Source organism: Bactrocera latifrons, unplaced genomic scaffold (genome assembly GCF_001853355.1).
Source record: "Bactrocera latifrons isolate USDA-ARS-PBARC rearing strain unplaced genomic scaffold, ASM185335v1 scaffold_37, whole genome shotgun sequence".
NCBI classification, from domain to species: domain Eukaryota; kingdom Metazoa; phylum Arthropoda; class Insecta; order Diptera; family Tephritidae; genus Bactrocera; species Bactrocera latifrons.
This window is the reverse complement of record NW_017537012.1, coordinates 1,698,022-1,707,119: the sequence shown is the minus strand read 5'-3', so window position 1 is coordinate 1,707,119 and position 9,098 is coordinate 1,698,022.

The window sequence follows — 9,098 nt, the reverse complement described above, 5'->3', positions numbered from 1 at the left end:
TTATATTTTATTTATTTATTAATTGTTTTATATTAAACTTATTTACAATATAAATTCGCTTTATGTTTGTCTTGCATAGGTWTTCTGCTCCTCTAAAATGGTCAGTAAAGTGTTGATAATGTGCTGCAAAGTGCATGTCTGAGAGAGATAGTGTGTGTTGTTGGCTGCAAATAAGTTTTGTGCGCTTCTCTAGCTTTCCATTATTGTACGAAGCTCAAAGAATTTATGCTTTTAGTTTTGGCACAAAAATATATTTTTACGAAAAATTTAGTTGAATTATGGCACTAGAAATGTACATATGTAAAAACTGCACGCTTTTAAGCATGCTCATTAATATTTATGTATAACCAACAAGTTTTGGCGTGCTTTGTGAAAGTGTAAAAATATGAGAAGTTTAAGTGAAAGCTTTCCAAGCTTTTCGTAATACGCTTTTGCATGCTTTGCGATAGTTGAAAAAAAACAGTTTTTACGAAAACTGTAGATAAATTCTGATAAAAGAAATGTGTGTAAAAACTGTAATCTTTTAAGCTCACTTTTTAATAGCTACGTATAATTAAAAAGCTTTTGCGTGCTTTGTGAAAGTTGAAAAATTCAAAAGCTTTTGTGTTTGAATTGAAAAACATCTGAGCAGCTTTTCAAGTTTTGTGGTATATGTAACCAAAAAGCTTTCGCCTGATTTGAGAAAGTGTAAAAAAATTTTTTTGAGGTAATCTGTCGATGAATTATGGCAACACAAATTTATATAAAACTACAAGCTTATAAGCTCGCAGTTTAATAKTTTAACATGTAACTACAAAGCTTTAGTGTGCTGTAATACAAATCATTAAAAGAAAAAGCTTTTAGTGTCTGAATTGAAAAACAAGCTTTCTCGTGCTTTGCGAAAGTTGGAATATAAGAGACGTTAAAATTGAAAGCCTTTGTTGCATGAATTGAAAAAGAGCTGGGTAGCTTTCCAAGCTTCGCGTTAATTTCAGTATTAAAATGGTATAATGTGCTCAAGAAAGCAAATAGACGTTATAGTTAATGTTTTTAAAAATATGTGGGTGTGTTTTGGGAATGTGTAAGCAGTAAGTGTGCTGACTACGGGGCTTTATGCTTTTATTTCGCATACATATATATGTTATAACACTAAAAATTTACTCAGTTAAGACTTGAACAATGCTATTTGAATTTTATTTCATATCAACTCGTATTGAATAAGTTTTCATTTTGACTTAATTTACAGTGATTTGTAGCAGCTAATTTAAATTGTTTGTATACTATATTAGTAATAATATTAATAATAATTGCATGTAGTACCCTGTATCCTAAGTGTTATTTATTTTTTTTTAACCATTCTTCATGTGAATGCGCTCATTCGTTTAGTGATTTTCCTTTAATAAGGAAAGCTCTCACTTGTGTGGCTTAATTATTTAAATATAGCATGCTTATTTGTGAATAAAAGCTTGTATGAATAAAATGTTTTTCTTTTATTTCTTTTTGTTTATTAATAATGTGTTTGCTTATAATCTTAATATTTTACTTTGCAGGTAAAGGCATATTTAAAGTTTTTTGTTTACTTTTCCATCGATTCTTCATTTAATTTCAATTTGGTTTGCTTTCAACAAGCGCGTCGAAAACCTTGCATGCATTGAATAAAGCAAAAGGGGCAACAAATTTCATAAACTATTGACGAATTTATTAAAAAAGTTTAAAATTTATTTAAAATTAATTTTAATTATAATTTTTTTAAATTGTTACCATTATTTGTTGTTTTAAGCAAATGCCTAATATATAATTTCACATCACGAAGCTTTCAAATAGACATGCAAGCTTTTTAAACTCAACGCATGCTTTCACTATACCCAACAAGCTTTCACCAATAATTAATATTCTTATAAAACACATTAACAATTTTCATAATTTTCAAATGTGCTGCCTTTGTCCTTTAGTACATTTAACCACATTGCCCCAACTTCATTTAAAACTTGCTTTTCTCGTCAATTTCATAATTACACGTTTTTCTTTCTCATAATCACATTCTATAAGAATGCTCTTGCAAGCTATTCTCATTTAATATTTAGCATAATAAATCAGCACCTTATTACTACGCTCTATGTATTCCACTACTAAATTCTACAAATTTAAACATTTTTGTAATATCTGTAATTGTATATGTATATGTACTTATTTACTTAATCAAACGGTTAAGATCAGTTCTATTTTATCTATAAGTTACTAATGACTAAAACTTTGAATTTTTTCAATATATTTAATAAAGTTTCCTTGCTATGTACAGTAATGTAAGGAACGTTTTTCGATAAGAGATTCATTATCTGTATTTACTTTGCAGTAATTATTCAATTTACAGCACAAATGTTTCTTAAAAGGTTATTGTAGAACACAAGCTTATCGTGCTATTAAGGCTACAGGCTTAATCTTTCAAAAAAAAAAAAAAAAAAAAAAACACAATCGAGATACCAAGTTGCTTAACGATTGGAAAAATAAAATCTGCATTCCAAAATTAGGTTTTTGTTAAAAGCTTGCTTGCATATTTGAAGCGAAATTATTGAAATATGTAAGCTCACATTAATGAAGCTTTTAAAATACGCTTTAAATCCTATATATGGTAATTAAAATATATTTCTAAATAACTTAGCTACCAATTCCTTGAGTAGATACATATTTCCATTACAAAAAAATAATTAAATATGTAGAGCAAACTCTTTTAAAAGCTTGACTTCATCAAACAAAGAGGTCACTGACTTCGGCAAAATATAAGTGAAGGGCTCATTGACCCCATAATATGTAAACCAGAGGGTCAGTGACCACAAATGTAAACAACGGTTGTTGACTTGGTAAATGTAAACAAAGGTTTTGAAATTAGCTAAGTGTAAGCAAAAAGTTCACTAATCTGTAGACAAACTGGTCATTGACCTCGGCCAAAAGTAAACAAAAGGGTCCGTCACTTCAGAAAATATAAACAAAGGGATCATTGACCCCATAAAATGGAAACAAATGGGTATTTGGCCTCAAATGTAAACAAGGGTTATGGAATTGGCCAAATGTAAACAAAAAGTTCATTGACCTCGAAGGGGTCATTGATATCAGTCAAATGTAAAAAAATGATCATTGAATGTAAACCCCAAATGTAAGCGGTTGTTGTCTTGACTAAATGTGAACAAAGGTTGTGGACTTGGATAAATGTAAACAACAATTTTCGGCAAAATGCAAAAAACATATTCATTCATGCGATAGAAATATAATGTGTATGGTATCCAAACTTTGGGAAGTTTTAAACTGAAATTAGGTGCTAGCAGGTAGCTTAGACGCATTTTTTTTTCATTTCAAAATATTTCTGACAAATTTTCGTATACTGGCTAAAAATTTATTTAAGAATTTTTGTCTTAAAGCGCTAGTGAAATCTTATACTTCGAATTTATTTAAAATTAACATTTAAGGGGTTTTAAATTTGCGGAAAGCTTAAAGAGCTTTCATGTAAAAGCATAAGAAATAAGCGATCTATTAAGTGCATTGTTGGTACTACTTCTGAAGGTCACAAATTGCAGCAAGCTTTTGCTATAAAAAGTTAATTAGAGATCTAAAAAAACGATAAATTATTTGAAGTGACATAATTATATGATATTGTGGACAATAGTTTTTATTGTTATTTAATAATTTGTTGCATTATTTTTTATTTATATTATATATTAAATCTATATACTAATTGATACTAATAATGGCGATAAGAGCTTTTTTATTCCCACTAACTGGGATATGTACGGACGCATTTCAGTTTGTGTGATTAGGTGTTTTTTTTTATTTTTATTTCATTTGGTTATTTGTGTGTTATATCATTCTGGTTTGTATGCTTCTAAGTAACGCATTTCAAATGTGTGTGTCTATGTGTTTGTTTATAATTTCGTTATATGCAACATCTTTTTTGACATGATATGATTTAAAACATTTTCTAGCTTATTTGTTATAAACTTCATTATGATTTCTTCCAAAACACTTAGCTTTTGTCAAAAACTGAGTTTGGCAAAATTCTGGGCATGCGCGCACATTAACTAAACGTGTGTGCGTTTGTATTGTTCGTACGTTAAATAAAAGCGCGAAACCTTGTGCAAAACATGAAATTATTCAACTTTATAAATAACTGTTAATTTTTATAATGAACATTTTTAAAATTATGCAAAATTTTTTTTTAAAATTTTGTGTTTATTTTTTAATCAACGTGCTTCTTAAATTTCTGTGTATCAAGGTACATATTCATATTTCCTTTGCTTGCTTTACACTTTGTAAGTTTGCTGCTTACATATGTTTGTATATATTTGCGTCTAGTACGTTTCTTCATTTATCCCTTTGTCATAATATGAATTTTAATTAATTTTTTTAGTGTTTTTGTTTTTAGTAAAATTGTTGAAATTTTGATTTTTGGCTACGTTCATATTGTGTTTTTTGCATTTATCACCAACGTTATGAGCTTGTTTTTGTTGTGTTTTTATTATTAAGTTTTTATTATTACATTTAACAATTTATCATTTATTTGCGTTTTTAATTTTTTAAATCTGTTTTTTGTGTTTTTGAAAAACAAACATAGGTTGCTGCAGAAGTGTATCAAGTCGATCAAAACATAAGTTTTCCAGTGTTGACAATCGAATTTCGAAATTTGTTGTAACCTTACAGTTTACTTGTTAATGTTATTGTTTTGTTTTTTAATTTGGTTTAAGTTTTTCTCAATTCACAGCCCATTTGTGTGTATATGTGTGTGTCAGCAACTTATTTCTTTGAGGTTGTATGAAAAAAAAAGTTAAATTAAAGCGTAATTAAGCACTTCCCGCCAACCAATTTCTTAAAAAAAAAGTCTAACACAGTTACGTAAAAGAAAAAAGGCAATTTAATTTTTGGTTTACAATATACTTTTTTATTTTTTTCGAACTTTCCTTTGCTTTTCCATAATAATGGTGCTAATAATAATAATAATATTCCATAATTTTTTGTTAATAATGACTAAATTCATAATGAATAATTTCATAATTATTATACTTTTATTTAATAATAATTAATGACTTAATGCATACTATATGTCAATGCATGTAAAAGCGTTTTATTTTTATTTTTAATTATTTTTATTTCTAGTTGATTTAAAGTTTTAATGCAATTACAAATTACGCTTCTTACTCGTGTAAGAATTTTGCCAAAATCAGTTATTCATTTACGCTATTAATTAAGTAATTTTAAAAATTATTTTGTCATTGAAATAAAACGTGACTATACCAACAATTTGTAGAAAGTGTATAAAGACAATTGKTGTATAAAAATAATAATAAAATATTGTTACATAATAAATGTATAATATATCGAATTTTTAGTAAAAACACACATTAGTTAGTTTTGGTAATTTGACTAGAACATTTCAATATAATTGTTTAAAACATAACTGATTAAAAAAAAAACATTTTCCATTCCTTACCATTATTTAACGAAATAAAATCAAAAACTCTTGTATGTATGCGAGCAGACGGCGCTCCATTAGTGTTTTAGGCTTACATGGGCGCTTTAAATCGCAGATTTTAAGCTTAAAGCTTATGCGTGCATTTTAAAGGCAAGGGTTATAGTGCGCCCATTAACTAAGCTCAGTTTTTATAACAAATAAAATTCCGGCATTTCGTCAGTGCGACTGCTAGTGGAGTGCGCCTTAACTTTTTGCGCGCTTTTACACTGTTGCCACATTTAAATTTTTATAGAGCTTTTACACCGTTGCCACATTTAAATTTAAACGAGATTTTACACTGTTGCCGCATGTTATATAGTACTTTAAAGCTTTCTCTATGCCGTCTACTTCCAGTGACATTTCATGTAATTATTTAGCACTTAAAGAATAAAAATATATTAGTATACGTTTTTGTTTTTCAAATGTTAATTTCATTATGTATATCCCATGTACATATGTGTATGATAGTTTAAGCATCTCTATGTATATATATTACATCTGGTAATTTTGTTTGTTTTGTCTATGTGTTGTTGTCAACAGCGTACACTGTACAGAGTTATCTGCTGCTTTGTTTCGCTTTCCATTTTTCACTTTGTTATTTATAATTTATTTAATTATATATATTTTCTTTAGTAGTATCTATGTATGTATTTATGAAATGTTTACTTCTTTACTTCCTTTTTAAATGTATATTCTTATTACTTCATATAATTCTGATAGAATATAAATTTACATATTAATTTTCTGTTTAATATGCTAGCATTATAACTTACTTCATTATGGGTTGTTCTTACTAGTTTAGCTTTACATTTGTATATATGTATGTATGTTTGTAAGTAATTATGCATCTATTTTTCTCTGCTTGTGGGGGGACTTTCATCCGCCTTTGACTTTGTCACCTATATTTACAATGTGATTTATATTTTTATCAATTAAGTACATTTGACGCTAGAGTTTTCTATGTAATTATGTTTGTATGTAGATACATATTAGAATAAGACTTAAAAAAAATTTTAAGTATATGCATAATTTTAATAAAATTTTTATACACATTTTGTTGAAGGAACCGATTATAATTGTGGAATTATGTATTTAACTGAATTTAGGACAATTCAGCAACCGCTAAAGCTGTTTGAAATCAATATTTTAAAGAAATATTGTAAATTTAAAAAATACTGCATATTACTGCATCGTTGAATTGCACTTCGAAGCTGCTGAATTGCTTAAAAGAACTGCCAAATTGGATAAACGCATGTAAAATTGCTTAAAAGGACTGTTAAATTGCTTACAAAGTCTGAAAGACAAAGCTTTTTGACATGAATATTTTTAAGAAATATTSTAAAATTTAAGAATGCTGCACAGTTTTGTGTTTATGAAATGCACTTCGAGACTGCTCAATTGCATAAAAGGACTGCAAAATTGCATAAAGGGATTGTTAAATTGCCTACAAATTCTTAAAGAGAATTCAGCAGCTGCTAAAAGCAATTTTTCTGCACAGTATTGTATTACTGAATTGCTCTTCGAGACTGCTGAATTTGAAACAAAGCTTGCTGTATTGCATATAATAAAAATGTAAAAATGCTACACATTATTGAGTTGATGGATTGCAAACGAGTTTACTGAATTGTATACAAATTCTGCTGAATTGCATACAAGGTCAGCTGACTAGCATATGCTTATAGCGTGAAAGTGCTAAATTGTTTTATTAAAAAAAAAAAAAAAATCTTCAAACTGTAGTAGGAAGTTCTTTGAAGATTTTGCTGTAAGATTCTTTCAATAAATTATTCATTTGGGTTAATACAACTCCTCGAAATACGCATTCAGTAAGTGCTAAATTGTTCTTCCAGCTCTGCTGTATTTTTATTTCTATTATGATGTATTAAATCATTTTATTTTCAAAATTTAATTAAACGATTTGAAATAATGATTTATGCTAAACTGTTTTGATACCAACTTTTGGAGTTTATCCGTTAAGCATTATAATACTATTAAGCAAGCGCTGTATTATATTCAGTTGAAAGCATGTTCTTCCGTTAAGCGCTATAATACTGCTGAATGCTATTCAGAAAGCGCTGAATTATATTCAGTTGAATTTTATTTTAAAGTTTTTGTTGTACAAGCTAAACACGTCAAAATTTGTAGAACTGTTTAGTTGTAATATAAAATAATTGCATTTTTAATACTGAAAAATTTATTTGAGATAACTAAGCGTTCATAAGCGTTTAAACGTAATTAATTTATAAATTATTGTAAATCAGTTATTGTAATATTTATATGTCTGCTTATACAATTGCCTGGAAAAATGATTTTAAATAATTTACTTCAAATAATGATTCAACAATTAATTAAGCATACAAAAAAATTTTGAAAAAATATTTAAATAGTTTAAAAACAAATCATAACAATATGGAAATAATATTTGTATTGCACTGTTGGTTCGTTAAAGTAATTGTATTCTGAAATTCGGTTTTCAAAATGAGTTCCTCTTCCTTTAACAATATTGTTGTATTCCCATATTTTTAATACTAAACGTAATTATTTAATTAATATACAATTTATTTAATTAACTTAAGCTAATCGGCTGTTATGTTTGTATGTATAGTAAGTAATGAATACAATACAGTAAACAGTGGAAATTAATTTTAACGCGCTAAAATTACAAATTCGCTATACAATTCTTGTTTTGAAATTTCTGCTTATAATTTTCAAAAACTTTACTTAGTTAATAAATAAACTTATTTATCTTTTTTTGGTTTATTTAGCTGTAGATTTGTTGCATATTTCCTTTAATGTATTTTTTAAGTATAATTAATTTTATAATTCATTAGTTATTTACGTAATAAATGTGAAATTATTTTATTTTTATGTGTGTTTGATATATTTAGAGTCGGCTGTATGGTTTTCAAGTTGCAAAATATATTTATTGTACGTTTTAGATGACTACATGCGTATATGTATGTATGTTGTTGTATAATGTTTAATTTGTAATATTAAATGCTGAATATTGTTGCTGCCTTTTTTCGAAAAATATGCATTTTAATTTTTGTACATTACTGTGTATTATTTATTAATTAATTATTTTTTGTATTTGTTTTGATAAAGTGGTGTGTAAATGTATGCATGTGTCTGTGTTTGCAGTCGTGTGTCTGAAAAATGTTCGTGTATTTTTGCGGCGCGTGTGTTTTGGTGTGATTTGCAAGACAGACTGCAGGAAATATTTCAACTTTGGTTTTGGTTTTACTAATTAATACTTATTCATATATAACTTATTTTTTTATTTTGTATTATTTTTTAAAGAAAAAAATTCTACGCAGCGTTAACGTTGCGTGACTTATGTTATCTGCGAAAATCATGCAAATTGTGTTCGCTTTAATAACTATTTTAATTACTACTCAGTTAATTTGTTTTAGTTTTTGTTTTTTGGTTTTTGGTTTTTGTGTTTTTAGTTTTTATGCTGCTTCATCTACGCTCAACTGCTTTCTTAATATTATTTGTTTGTATCTGGTTTTGCTTCTCATCACTAAGTATTTTTAACATACTCTCTTGAGAATATAAAAAATACTAAATATTATTTTTAGTTTTTGTAGTTATATTTCTAATCTCATTTAGTATAATATTTTTC